Here is a 15,588-nt window from a genome sequence, read left to right on the forward strand (position 1 = left end):
TTGTGTTGATGGTTTCATGGGATATATATACATATGTCAAAGTGCATCAAATTGTATACCTAAAGTATGCACATTTATTTTATGTCAATTATACTTCAAAAAAGTTAAAATTTGTGCATTTTAGTCTTGCCACCAACTTTTTACAACAGATTTTATTTGTAGGTGATAAACATTGATTAGATAGTTCAATGGACCCCAGTTACAGAGCATTACAGATTTGTTTACATTTATAATTTGGATAAAATAGAGATAATAATGTGTCTGAAAAGTTTATTGCTATAGAATAATTTTTACTTCAGAAAAATTTATGTTATCTCCCATTAGCGAACAAAGAAATGTCAGCTAGAGAGCAATTTGGTAAAACACAATGATTTTGTTAGAATTATGAAAGATAGATTTGGCTTATTGCCAGCTCTGCAGTGCACAATGTTAAATAGAATAAATGAAAATATAATCTAAAATGATGCTAAGCTTAAATTTGCATTCCAATTCTTAACAAGTTTACAAGCATAATGTAGTCCTTTGGACACCTGGGAAGATTTATGAATAAACTTAACTTGGCAAACATAATTATAATTTGAAACAAATGGGGCTGGGTCGTGACCAACTGACTTATATTTAATGATTGAACACAGGGACCTATTATGATATTACTAGGAACTCAACCTAGACAAATTTATTTAATTTTATTACCAGAAGAGTTAAAATCCCAATGGAGAAAGTCGAATGGGCGTATTTACATTTAACTAATGAGGAAACTCTGGGCAGGGGCCAATTTGCCTGAATCTTATTTGTAGCTAATTTTGAGGACACTTCCTTCTTATCTGTTCCCTTGAACAACCTCTGTTGGGTTGGCAATGATAAATTATATAGCCTGAAGAATGAAAATCCAATGGAGTTACTACACTCTTTTCAGTAAATCTTAATATCACTTACTCTTAAACTGAAATAATGCAATAAAAAATAATTATGACCAGCATTTGTCAGCTACATAGAACATGTGAGGCATCCTTATACATACTTTATGTCATTTAAATTTAATCTTCACAGGATCAATGAGGTCTGTATTGTCGATTTGACTTCACTTTATAGAAAAGGAACCTGGGCACAGAGAAGTTATGTAATTTGTTCTGGGACACAGAATCATAATTTGAACCCAGATCTCTGTCTTTCAATCACATGCTTTTTCCATTACATTATTCTCCATTTCCTGTATTTTAGTTACTGCCCTTTGATAGTTTGGGTCAATCAGGAAGAAATATACAAATAAATATCCATCAAAGGTATTTCTGAGCTGTGGGTAGAAAGCTAAAATCGTGTCCACAACTAGACTTGAGACAGGTGTGAAATACCAGGAGGAAACTACAGGGGACATGGATGATATGGCTTAACTGTGGGTTTCCTTTCCTTTGTTCCTTTTTGGGACAATTCCTTTCATTTGCACATTGAGGACAATTTCCCTATGATTTTTTTTCATAAGATGACATATATTAAGTCATTAGTACTAGATTGGTATATTATGTCATGGCGAAAAATAACATCACTACTCTTTTTATTAATAAGAAAGAAATGTACTTCAAAAAAGTGTACATATATTCCACTCCTAGGCATATATACAACAGAAATGAAAACATATGTCCACACAAACACTTGTATGTCAAAAAACTGAAACAACCAAAATGTCCATCAACTGACAAATGGATAAATAAAATGCACTACATCCATACAATGAAATAGTATTCAATAAAAAGGAATGAAGTAGTGATACACACTACAACATGAATAAAAGTTGAAAACATTATGGTAGGTGAAAGAAGCTAGTTACGAATGGCTACATATTGTATGACTTTCTTTATATGAAATGTCCAGAATGGCAAATCTAGAAAGATAGAAAGTAAATTGGTGATTGACTAGGGCTTGGGGGCAGGGTAGTGATGGGGAACGGGAGTGGACTGCTAATGAGTACAGAATTTCTTTTTGGAGGAAAAAAGTCATGTAAACTTAGATTGTAGTGATGATTGGACAATCATGTGAATGTACTAAAAATAATTTTACTGTACACTTTAAATATGTGAAATGTATGTTATGTGAATTATATCTCAATAAATATATTTTTAAAAGATAATCACGTAAATAAGGTATGTGTAATCAATTTAGGTAAAAGTAATCTATAAAACAAAGAAATTCCTTTAAAATTAAAAAAGTGAAAAAAAGAAATTATATGTCAAGTTGGTGACTTAGTCACACAGAGAATAAATTTTTCAAGTAACTTGAAAGCTCAGTAATTTGAATGCATATTCCCAGAAGATATATCTTTAAGGCAAAAAAGCAAAAGTGAGAATGTAAAGAAAACTTAATAATCATATTGGACTGCCATTTTATAATTAATATGTATCTGTATTGGGTTTTCATGTGATTCATTAACTTAATTACTTATGTACTTTATTCATAAATAATTATGTTAATATCTTTAGGGATTCTTATTTCAGAGTAAGTGAAAAGAAATACAATTATTAATACCAAATGAGTTCAGGAAGAATCTTCTACTCTTAACTGAATTGTTAAGACCTGTATAAATTCATGGCGTATTTTTTATTTAAAAAAATAAATATTTGGGTCCTACTTCTATCTACTGAAAAATTCCTGGAAGCAATGTCCATACAGTAGCAATTATCACTAAACCCAGACTAAGCTCTCTAAATCTCCTTTCTTACTAAAAGAAAATGAGGATCCTTGGAGAAATGGCTGATGCCACATCCTGGCAAGAAATATTCAAGATTAGCTTGTAACATCTTATCTGGATGGAAAGCAAATAAGTAATCAAAGACTACTGTGGTTGTGTCAAGACGATGCAGGAGACAATTTTGAAAGGACTCTTAATGGCCAAAGATGGCATGCTTGCATCAAAAGAATAATAACTTCAATGGCTTGAAGGAAGCTCATGAAAAATTCATGAGTTCAAAACAAAACAAAATTATTGGCCATGTTTAAAGATTGCTTGGGTACCAAATTATTATTCTGAAAACTGGAAAATAAAAGGAAAAAATCAAGTATTTCTTTTTCCCTTGCTCTACAAACTATATAATCAAATAGTTGAAAAAAGGTTTTTAGAAGAATTTTAGCTAATAAATGCAGAAGGACAGAATCAGGAAATACTCAGCTGGTAACACCTAATGAAATAATGCATTTTGACTGCTAAATTAATTAAGAGAAAGATTCATGGAAACTTTATACTGGGAAATTAGGCTGACAGTATCTGTACCCACTGATACATTTTCAAATCGCCAAAATAGAGACAACCACGCATTATGTGCCTCCTGTCACAATGTGATCAATAGTATAGGTACCACCTATGATGTATTCATGCCAAGAAAAATGAATTTCAGTTCAATTAGGCATCAATTATCATTCTACAGGAAATACAGAGGATACAGGAATATGCTAACCAACATCTCAAGGAGTCAACAAGCCAAGTCCAGACTGGGAGAAATTCTATGAGATAAACAGCAAATAAATGGCAAGTAATGGAGAGAGGCAAAAAACAACAACAACTTTTTGTTGTAGATTAAAAGATATCTGAGACACTTTTTGACCAAATGCAATTTGTAGATCTTGTTTGGATCTTGATTAAGAAAATTACAGAAAATCAGAGTGGTCCAAAAATGAATTGCTCCTTGAAGTGCTATGTGCCCTGTCACAGTAAGTTTTTGGGTATTGAGCAGTTATATGCCACGGATGTTACATATAAGATTATTGATTGGTTGAGTTGTTAGCTAGGCAGATTCTAAGATTCCTTCTTCCTAAGAAGATAATTCCAAATTCACTCAAAGAAAACTACCCAATAGGAAATACACCCAAGTTTGGCAGATTTTGTTTCTAAAGATTAGCACAACTGTATCTTCCATTTCACATGCTCTTTTGGAAGGAGACCTTGACATCTACCCATCAAGAAGTGAAATCTTTCTCTGCTGCTTGAATCTGGGTTGCCTCTGTGACTGGCTTTGACAAGCAGAATGTGGCAAAAATGAGGCTGTGTGACTTGATGCTAGGCTTTAAGAGAATTTCTGCTTCCTCCTTCTTAGAGGCCTTGAACCATCATGTAAAGAGATCCAGCCACCTTACTGGAGAGACCATGCAAGAAAGAGTGAGATACCCATCCAGCTCCTAACTGTTCTAGTTATCCCAGCTGAGCCACCTTATATGTCAGTGAAGCCATCTTGAACATTCAAGCTCCAGCTTTGTTAGTGCTACAATTGAGCTCAGGATCCAGATGACCCATTAGCTAAATGCAACCATAGGAATGACTCCATGATGCCACATGGAGATGAAAAACCACTCAACTGAAACTTGTACAAATTTCTGAGCAAATGAAATGGTTGTTGCTTTAAGTCACTAACCTGGAGACAGTTTACTATGCACTAATAGTCAATATGGTGAACACAGGATAAAAAATCAGATGTTGTCTTGGCTTCTACAAGTCTTTATACTTAAACTTAATCTTTAAAAACCACAAAAATGATGATGAAAACAATGGACACAGTTTATGTGCTAGATCAATAATGGTTTCTCTCACCCTTCACTAGATGCAGATATGTGAAAGAGCTATAATGCTGAACCCAAAGACATTATGCAAGGACTTACTGTTTGGGTTTCAATGGTAAAATGATTCCTAAGTGGAGGAAACTCAAGTCTTACACAGCAGCACATAGTTGCGTGGAAGAGAGAGATTATTATAAAATAAACTCTTTCTGACATGCAGAAATAGTGGGACAACAGTGTTTTTTTTTTCTTTTATTCTTTTCAAAGATATAAAGATGCAGGTATTAAATATGATAGAATGTAGAGAAACTAGTAAGGACAAAAAATGCAGTTCTACAGATTTTGGGAACCATGACTATGTGTACTTTCATTTGCAGTACATACACCTTTATTATCCTAATGAAATACCACACAATTTTGTATCCTCAGCTGTGATGGTGTTGTCATCACCATCATCATCATCACCATTTCAGGAAGGAGGATCAAGTGGGAGGTAATGAACAAAAAGGTAGCAGATAAAGATACGGAGAAAAGGACAGAGCGAAGGAAAAAAAGAGAAGAGGAAAGGAATGAAATGAGAACTCTTGGCAAAGATTGAGATACGTAATGGGGTTAGGGATTATGAAAATAATATGATAGCATACAATTTGCAAAGGAATTTGTTGTTTACAAAGAACTTTAGTGTATGTTATCTAATTTAAATTTTATGAAAGTTGTTTTATCCATCCATGATGGATGCATCATGGATGAGGAAATATGAATAGCGCTGGAAGAATACAAGTTGATCATTATTTTTCCTTTTAATATATTTAATGAATGGCTACTTTGTTGCTAGTCACTATGCTAAGTGCTGGAAATAGAAATATTTGCAAAATGAGCATGATGTCTGTCCTTATAACTTACAGTCTAGTAGAGGAGAAAAGTGTATTCAAAATTATAGAAACAACTGTAAAGTTGCAACAATTTAAGGAATGAAAACATAGGATAAAAGGATTTGATATAGTCAGATCCTTTTTTTGACAAACACATTGCACAGTTACCTTGCATGAATCTGTTTTATGAATATGCTTCACTCAAATATGATTCTACATTAAGGAATCAATAAACATTTTCAAGCCACTCTTGCATTTTTTAAATTAAATAAGTTTTCCAAGGTATAAATAAAAACGTTACTTATTTTTATACACAGAACTACCTGCCTTTACAGTGCGACCATTTATTGGATCAGAATTCTATACTTCGTAGTCTTTAGTCAAGAAATGGCTAATAAGGTCACTTAAGGTGGGGAAAAGCCTATTCTAGACATATTTTAACTACCACTTATTTGCCCAGCTTTGAAAGTATCACTCAGAGCCTGTCAGCCAGGTGATTAAAATCTGTGCCTCTAGTCCCTAGGGTTTTCCTTTTTTTTTTAGACTTCTCAGAGTAAATGCTAGCTTTATGCAACACCAGATATGAGACTGATCAGACGAAATTTGTACTCATAAACTTCTGCTCTAGAAGAAAAGCACACAATATAACTACTGAACATCCAATAGTACTTTTACTCTAAGGGCTTAAAACTTAAGTGAACACCATCTTCTCAAATAACCCCTAATGGTTAATTCATTAATCCTTCTAAGAGCATCATGGCCAAGGTTGATAAGAATAAACAGGACACTAAAATACAAGGAGTTGCTGTATTCTGGGTTCCCCAAATTGAATAAGACCTGCAATCATGAGGCTCCTTTTTCTCAATATAGATACTCTACAAGGACTTTTGTATGAAATGACCAGTATTTACCTTTCCTAGAAATGTGGATTTTACCTAAAGTGTTAATCTATTTGGTAGTTTCTTTTTCCACATTTCATATTTTACTTGAGAATCTTCAACACTAGGGTAAACTTTGTAAGCTCTGATTATTACCCAATATTTGGAGTTTGAATATTTTATAACAATGCTTTTAAAAATATTATTTTGATAAATATTTTCCATGGAATAATATCTGGACTAAATTTCAACAGTACTATCTTTTCAGTCCACCTTACAGTAAGTTTATCTTTTCATATACCTCTGATTTGCCTCCAGTAAATTATTAGATATCTTACCGTTACTGATTTCTTATTTAATTCCACTGTGGTCAGAAAACATACTTTGTATGGTTTGTTTCCTTTTTTGGTGAACATAGCATGTACACTTGAAAAATCATGTGTATTCTATGGGTGTTGTGGGTATTATTTTGGTTCAGGTGGTTGATAGTGTTGTTCAGATCACTTATGTGTTTTCTGAATTTTGCCTAGCTCTTCTATCAAATGCTGAGGGAAGAGTGTCAGTATCTCCATAATAATGAAATCATCTATAGCTGCCTTTAGCTCTGTTCTTTTTTGCTTCATATATTTTGATGCTCTATTATTAAGTATACCTGTATTCATGATTTTTCTTTCTTTCCTATGGATGGAACTTTTATCATTATAAAGTGTTCCTTTTTGTATATGGTTTTATTTTATTTCGAAGTCTTATTTGATATTGATATTGAGTCCCTTCTCATCACTTTCTTCTGCTGTTTGCATAATATATCTTTCCCATCCATTTACTTTTAATGTATTTGGTGTGTGTATGTTTAAAGTGCATTCTCATCGTTTATGAGTCTTTCTTGTTAATCCTTCATCATAATCCTAATTTTTGAGTGTTTAGCTCATTAACATTTATTGCAATTATTGATGTGATTAGATTTAGATAGCATGTTTTATTATTTGAGTTTTGCTTGTACTATTCTTTTACCCTTTGTTCCTCCTTCTTTTGGATTATTTATATTTTTTTAGGATTCCATTTTGATATATCCATTGACTTTTTAGCTATATCTCTCAATATATACAATAAACTTTACAGTCTGCTGAGGGTTAATATTACTTAATATAAATTATAGAAACCTTATATATGTATAGGGTCATTTACTGCAGCTCTCCATCCTTTATACTATAGTTGTCATATGAATTACATCTACATACTTAAATCCCACAGCACGATGGTATAATTTTAAAAATAGTTATATGTATTTTAATAAGTAAGAGGAGATATTGTCTTTTATATTTACCAATATATTTGCCACTTCATATTCTCTCTATTTCTTCCTCAAGTTCTGAGCTTCCAGCTAATACTATTTCTCATCACCTTGAGAAATTCCTTGAACATTTCTTGTAGTGCAGGTCAGCTAATAATAAATTTTCATCACTTATTTGAAAATGTCTTTATTTTACCTTTACTTTTGACGGATATTTTTACTTGATGTAGAATTCTGGGTTGACAGATTTTTTTTTCTTTCAGCACTTAAATGATTTTATTCCACTGTCTTCTGGCCTCCATTGTTTCTGAAGAGAATTGAGCAGTAATTTGAATTATTGTTTCCTTGTGTTAATGTGAGTTACAGCTCACATTAACAATGTTGAATTATTATTAACTATGGTTAGATTCCTTGAATCATGGCATTTAATCTCGTTGATTATCTCCAAAGAATGCTATTTCAAAATTTACTTAGATAACTTTATCATTTTCCTCTGGATGCCTTCAGTGTTTGCTTGATTTCTCTTTTGTTAAATAACGCCCCCTCCTTTCTCTCAAATACACACTTATATTTCAGTGGCTGTGGTTGTACTATACATTGACCTCTGTTTCTTCATGTGAGAGAGACTGTGGGTTTTCTATTGGAGTTTTAGTTACTCCATGCAGTGCCTACTGTGACTCAACTTCAGTCTGAAAGCCTTTCTTCACCTCGTTAATTCGTACTCATCGATCAAGACTCAGTTTATTAATCTAAGTCTCTAGATTCAACTAGATATGTCCAAGCGTTGGGAATGCATTTCGTTGCATTTAACAGAAAATACTACAGTGATTCGAGCAAAACTGGGTTTGTTTTTCTCACCTAATATAACATTTAGGGGTAGACAATTCAAAACTGATGTAGCTGCTCAGACAGGTCATTAAGGACCCATTTTTTCTATCTGTTCTGCTATTTGAATGAAGCTTTTGTTTTTATAGTTTCAAGTTGAAATGTATACTCTTGGGCATTACATTCACTTCCCAGGTAGGCAGAATAGGCAAGGAAAATTAGTAGGATGATCAACTCATCCTAGTTTGCCTGAGACTTCTTCATTTTTAACCTTAAAATTCCAAGTTCCATTAGTTGAACTAAAAAAAAAAATAACATGGCCTGTCACCCATGATTTGTGTTTATCATGCCTAGAAAATATTCTGTATGATTGCAAAATAAAACTTCAAGTGTATTCATCCTTCTGAAGAGATGGGATATGACCAAGTTGCAATCACAGCTCACATTAACAATGTTGAATTATTATTAACTATTGCTAGATTCCTTGAATCATGGCTTTTAGTCTCATTGATTACCTCCAAAGAATGCTATTTCAAAATTTACTTAGATAACTTTATCTTAGGATCTTTCCAGACAAATAGCTTACTTAAATATTGATATCACTCTTGGTTATTTTATCTAGTTTTTAAAGTAATAGTTCAATATTTATGTTGTAAAACAAAATGCATATAATAAAAGGCAAAATCAAAATACATATTGCAGAAATGTTTTCAAATGTAAGTGCAAACAGTAAAATAAGGCCAAATAAGCTCAAAGAGATCTCAATGTTCTAATGAGAGATCTCAATTAATAAAGCAATAAGTTAAAACATGGATATACTGAAGTTAAAACAGAATCATTTATATCTATGTTAAACACACTAGAATAAAATTTAAATATTGATGTTATAGAGAGTAAATAAATATCTTTTTGGTGGTAGAGTTGCCTTAAACTATTTCTGTTGTCAAAGGAGTTTAGGACATGCAACAAATCATCAATATTAGTTACAAATTCCAAGGAAATTAAAATTTATTTCTAGCCTGTCCATTAATTGCTTCCTTCAAGGCATAAAATAGCATTTCATAGCCTTAGGAGCAGAATATAGATATTTCCATGGTAAACATAAGACTGTATAATCTGACTAATAATTATGTAAGGTTTTTCTTATATAACCTGACATTATGTAAGCACTGCTAGGGATGTGTAGCATCTGTCTAGTGTTGTAAAAACAGAAAACAAACATAACAGCCACTACCATTTTATTTTCCTTTGCTTCATTTTTCCCTTTTAATTTTTCCATAAACCAGTGACCTCAAAGAGTGAATACTAATAAAGGAGCCCTTAACTTTTAATGAAAGCACTTTCATACATCTTCTCTTATACCTAAGAATTATTTGACAAAAATGCCTCTCAGCTGTGTTTCAGCAGTGTAAAATGTTTTTTTTTTCCTACAAATGAAACTGAGCAATTCATTTTAATACAAAGGGTCCTGCGCACAAGAAATGAATTATATTTTTAGCAGTATTCCCTGCCCCAAGACTCCAAAGGAGCTACTCTTCTGACTTCAGTTGCCAAATTCACCTAAGTAGAAAGGTAATTGTCTTCCCTGAAGGGTTTGGAAATGAAACCTGCTAGAAAGCTTTGTTTATGTATATGGAGATACTTGAATAGAATGTGGTTCTCCTCAATGCATTTTAACAAATGATTAATAGAAGAGGAATGAGAGTTCTCAATTATATAGCCTCATTGGTGACCCATATATCAAGTCCAGGTCATCCCTTTATCTTAACCCTGTAGTCACAGCTTAGTCCAGGACGTAGAGAACATTGTTTTTCTTTAGCTTGTTTATTTTGTTCGGAATTTAGTCCTTCATTGCCAAATACATCTCATTTCTTAGCCCATTATTTTGAATATCATGTACCTCCCCAGTTTGTGCTCTTAAACACCAAGCTATACTCTTTACTCAAACTCCCAATATTTTCAATTGTCTATCAATAATAAAGATAAATATTGTTTAGGATGTGTTTTTCTAAACCTTTCTCAGCTCCCAGTGTTTCAAAGAGCAGAAACACTGTGTAGTAATTATACTGGTACACTGCATGGTCAACTCTTAGTGGTCTAGCATGCAAAGATAAGGTGATCTTTCCATCACATGGAGACAGTATAATGTTATGAAATCTCCTTTAGTGAATTATTCTTATTTGTTCAATTGTTATGTTTCATCAGAAGTTCTATTATGTCCACTATCGTTATAACTTATTTGACTAGCTGCTCATGCAAGCAAGACTTTATGTTCCATCGTTTTATATATAAATTAAAAAATTATTCTTCAGCCAACCATATTATTCTATAATTAGCTTAGCAACACAAAGCAACCAGTTCTCATGTATCTGGACCAAGAAGTCACACACACAGAAGTAATCATATCATATACTATACCTTCCCCTTGCATGTTTACCTCTTGCCATGACTTCAAGTCAATGCATAATTGTAAGTAAACTCTAGGTAATATCAAAGAAGGCATCTTCTGTTTGGTAGTACACAAAAAGGGTAGAAATTAAGAGGAGTAGAAACGAGTAACGTGGGTGAGTGGAAAATACTGCAAAGTGCTGGAAACTTCAGTTTTACAAACATGTCTATAGATTCATATGTTCTTTCTAGAGAGGGATCCTGCAGGGACTTTGATTTAATTAATATAATGCCAAAGCTCAGCACAGGAGTATAAATATTCAATAAATTCTTAGGTAATACTATAATTGACTGAAGAATAATTTTTCATTTTCCATTAAAAAATGGTATTCATGTGCACTGAAGAGTAGAATATACTATCAGACAAGTGAAGAAACAATACTGGATTTAGTTCAAACAGGGCATCAGAGTCTTATTCACTGGCTAGTGGTACAAGCTCAACTAAATCACTTCACCTGTCTTTTCTTCAGTTTTCTCATTTGCAAAGTGAAGACTGGAATCTTTCTCACAGGGTGTAGTGAGAAAAAATGTTTTAAAATGGGAGAAATTACAGAAGGTGGAAGCAGTGGCGTCCGCAGCTGGGGACTGGCCTGCCGGCGGCCCGCGGAGGTGGCGATGGCGCACTTTGACCCTAGAGTTTGAGGTCCAAGCAGCCTCCTCTCGGAGCGTAGTGTCTGTGTCCATCCTCTATCAGCCCTTGGCTGATCAGAGTCGTGTGGCTGGCGGGGATCCCTGCCCGCCTGGTTCTGCCGCCCAGTGCACTTGAGCAAGCATGTGATAATCAAGTTACTATGAGTCTGCTAAACTGTGAAAACGGCTGTGGATCCAGCCAGTCTGAAAGTGACTACTGTGTGGCCATGGCCAGCTCCTGTAGCGCTGCAACAAAAGATGATAGTGTGGGTGGAACTGCCAGCATGGGGAACCTTTCCAGCTCCTTTATGGAGGAGATCCAGGGATATGATGTAGAGTTTGACCCACCCCTGGAAAGCAGGTATGAATGCCCCATCTGCTTGGCGGCATTACGAGAAGCAGTGCAAACGCCATGCGGCCATAGGTTCCGCAAAGGCTGTATCATAAAATCAATAAGGGATGCAGGTCACAAATGTCCAGTTGACGATGAAATACTGTTGGAAAATAAACTATTTCCAGACAGTTTTGCAAAACGTGAGATTCTTTCTCTGATGGTGAACTGTCCAAATGAAGGTTGTTTGCACAAGATGGAACTGAGGCATCTTGGGGATCATCAAGCACATTGTGAGTTTGCTCTAATGGATTGTCCCCAATGCCAGCATCCCTTCCAAAAATTCCATATTAATATTCACATTCTGAAGGATTGTCCAAGGAGACAGGTGTCTTGTGACAACTGTGCTGCATCAATGGCATTTGAAGATAAAAAGATCCGTGGACCAGAACTGTCCTTTGGCAAATGTCATCTGTGAATACTGCAATACTATACTCATCAGAGAACAGATGCCTCATATTATGATGTAGACTGCCCTACAGCCCCAATTCCATGCACATTCCGTACTTTTGATTGCCATGAAAAGATGCAGAGGAATCACTTGTCACACCACCTACAAGAGAACACCCTGTCACACAAGAATGTTGACCCAGGCTGTTCATAGTTTGAGCCTTATACCCGACTCTGGGTATATCTCAGAGGCCCGGAATTTCCAGGAAACTAGTCACCAGTTAGAGGATCGCCTTGTAGGACAAGATCATCAAATCCAGGAGCTGACTGATGAAATAGAAACTCAGAGTATATATGTAAGTGAGCTCAAATGAACCATTCGAACCCTTGAGGACAAAGTTGCTGACATTGAAGCACAGCAGTGCAACGGAATTTACATTTGGAAGATTGGGAGTGCATTTGAAATGTCAAGAAGAGGAGAAACCTGTTGTGATTCATAGCCCTGGATTCTACACGGGCAAACCTGGGTACAAACTGTGCATGCGCTTGCACCTTCAGTTACTGACTGCTCAGCGCTGTGCAAACTATATATCCCTTTTTGTTCACACAATGCAAGGAGAGTATGACAGCCACCTCCCATGGCCCTTCCAGGTACAATATGTCTTACAATCCTTGATCAGTCTCAAGCACCTGTAAGGCAAAACGACGAAGAGATAATGGATGCCAAACCAGAGCTGCTTGCTTTCCAGCAACCCACATATCCCATGGAACCCAAAAGGTTTTGGCTATGTAACTTTTATACATCTGGAAGCACTAAGACAAAGAACTTTCATTAAGTATGACACATTATTAGTGCGCTGTGAGGTCTCCACCTGCTTTGACATGGGCAGCCTTCAGAGGGAGGGTTTTCAGCCACAAAGTACTGATGCAGGGATATAGCTTGCCCTCACTTGTTCAAAAACAACTACCTCTTCTCAATAACATGCAAACTTCTCAATAACATGCCCTTTTCTCAATAACATGCAAACAAACAAAAATGCCGTGGGAAAGATGTAGTATCTACTAGTGAGTGTTGTTAGAGAGGTCACTTACTATTTCTTCCTGTTACGAATGATCTGAGGCAGTTTTTTCCTGGGAATCCACGTGTTCCATGCTTTTTTCAGAAATGTTAGGCCTGAAGTGCCTGTGGCATGTTGCAGCAGCTATTTTGTCAGTTAGTATACCTCTTTGTTGTACTTTCTTGGGCTTTTGCTCTGGTATATTTTATTGTCAGAAAGCCCAGACTCAGAGTAGTAAACTTTCAATAATAATGGACTTTCCTTAAAACTTCAATTTATTTTTATAGTATTACATGTAATATATTAAACTTGAAAATCACAAAAAAGGGAGAAATTATAAAATGTAAATGGTACAAAAAGTAAAATGGTATTTTTAAGTTAGAATATTTTTTAAAATGCTTAACATTTTATCTAATCAAAGAGTCTCTGCAGTCTTTATACTTAGAAGTTCGATCATATAAAAAAAGACATGTAGTCTCAAAATTCAAAGGAATCTTAAGAGATCATATTTTTAACATCCTCATTTTACAATTGAGGAATTTGATGACTAGTGATGCTAAGTACATTGTCCAAATTTATGAGCTATATTGTGTTTGTGCTAGAGTTCCTTTTCTCACATTAAAAAATCATTCTTTGTTAAAGTATTATATATTTTACTTCATTTCACTTTAATAAGTTATGGAAAAATATTTGTCAATACATTCTGTTACTTACACAATTGGCAGTGGTGGGGGGGGTTGGTCACTTGGTGAGTATAAGCCTAATGACCCTGACCAAGGAGCATTTAGTAAGGAGATTTTATTACTTATAACAAGTAAGGAGAACATTGAGATAGTTCCCAAACCAGTATCTCCCTGAACTAGGGGCTGGGTCAAGTTGTATAAGCATAGGGTAATGAGATGTGATCTGATTGAATTTTGCAATGAGGTGATGCCAAGAAGCATGATCTGATTGGATCTTGCCATGGATGATGACATAACTGTATCTGATTGGCCCCTGGATCCTACCATATGGTGTCTGCTTCTTAATTCAGTCATCACTCTTGTCAGAGCACTTAGGCTCCACCTGTGGTCGCACACTTGGTTCATCTGGACATGCTCAGGTTACGAGACCTTCAACCTGGAGTCCATGGAAACCGGAAAAAAAAACCTCACAACTTTGTTACATAAAAGTTGAACCAGATTAGTTTGATGCAATTACAATTCTACATAATAAATATGGATGCCTAGATTTGAGAGGTTAAAATGTGCCACCTTAAGGCACTCCAGACATTCAGGATAGAACTGGGGAAATACACACACACACGTTCTCATAATATGCCTTTAAATATGCTTCCAAAGCTACCTTCAGAAAATCAATACCTTATTTTAATTTGAATGTAAGTTTAGAAAGTTACTATTTCTCAGATTTTTAAATACTATTCATCTACTAGAACTGTCTTTGCATCCACTGCCTTTTGCCTAGTCCTAATCCGACTACTACATTATTTCCTATCATGTGTGATAGGCCAGTTCCCTAGGATACCTTATTTGTTTTGATAATCAGGAAGGTATGCCTAAGGTACTGACATCTCTAGACATGCTGCAGTTAGTTAATTGCTTTTAGAAGATGTGTATCCAGAAACTACTTTTTAACCTGTGATTTTATATTGTTTTCTACTCATTATTTGCATCAGAACTGTGGGAAATAAAAACTTCTGTTGTTTAAGCCCCAAAGTCAATAGTATTTTGTTATGGCAATCCAAGCTGACTGATATATGAGTGGTTCTAGATATTAAAATATTTGCCTTGGTTGAATTAGTGGTAATGGTAAAACAAGTTACTGTGTATGGGCAGGAATGTGTACTGTGTGTATAATCTTATCACTGCTGCTTTTTTTAGCCTCTTGATTGTGACTGTGTCCTACTGGATCACCTGAATACAGCTGAATAGTTTTTTTTTTTTTTAATTAAAACTTGGCTGACTTTTTATTTTTTCTCCGTGCTTCCAACTAGTTGGCAGAGTTCATGCTATTTACTTGTTGAGAAACACAGACTCCGTTTCCTGGTATTCAGAACCAACTGAGTCTCTGTGCTCTTTTTATTTGTTCCTTTCCTCCCCTGCTAAATCGATGATGCATGGTTGCCTTTTTATTGTTTTACTGAGGTTTATTTCCTTGCCTTGCACTTTTTGTTCATTAGACAAACATAGAGCAGTTGATAAATAGTCATTGGGAAAATAACATGTTAGACAAAAATGCAACAATGTGTTTCACAGAAAATGGCATG

At 34.8% G+C, this 15,588-nt stretch overlaps 1 protein-coding gene and 1 pseudogene across 1 annotated transcript in view; one reads left to right on the top strand and one right to left on the bottom strand.

The window, feature by feature from the left end:
* PHYHIPL (phytanoyl-CoA 2-hydroxylase interacting protein like) overlaps positions 1 to 15,588 on the bottom strand; it is a 1,239,789-nt gene that overhangs the window by 92,814 nt on the left and 1,131,387 nt on the right. The gene's annotated exons all lie outside the window — the stretch shown is intronic.
* LOC126962142 (TNF receptor-associated factor 6-like) lies at positions 11,645 to 13,203 on the top strand (annotated as a pseudogene).

This window comes from Macaca thibetana, chromosome 9 (assembly GCF_024542745.1).
Source record: "Macaca thibetana thibetana isolate TM-01 chromosome 9, ASM2454274v1, whole genome shotgun sequence".
Taxonomy (NCBI): domain Eukaryota; kingdom Metazoa; phylum Chordata; class Mammalia; order Primates; family Cercopithecidae; genus Macaca; species Macaca thibetana.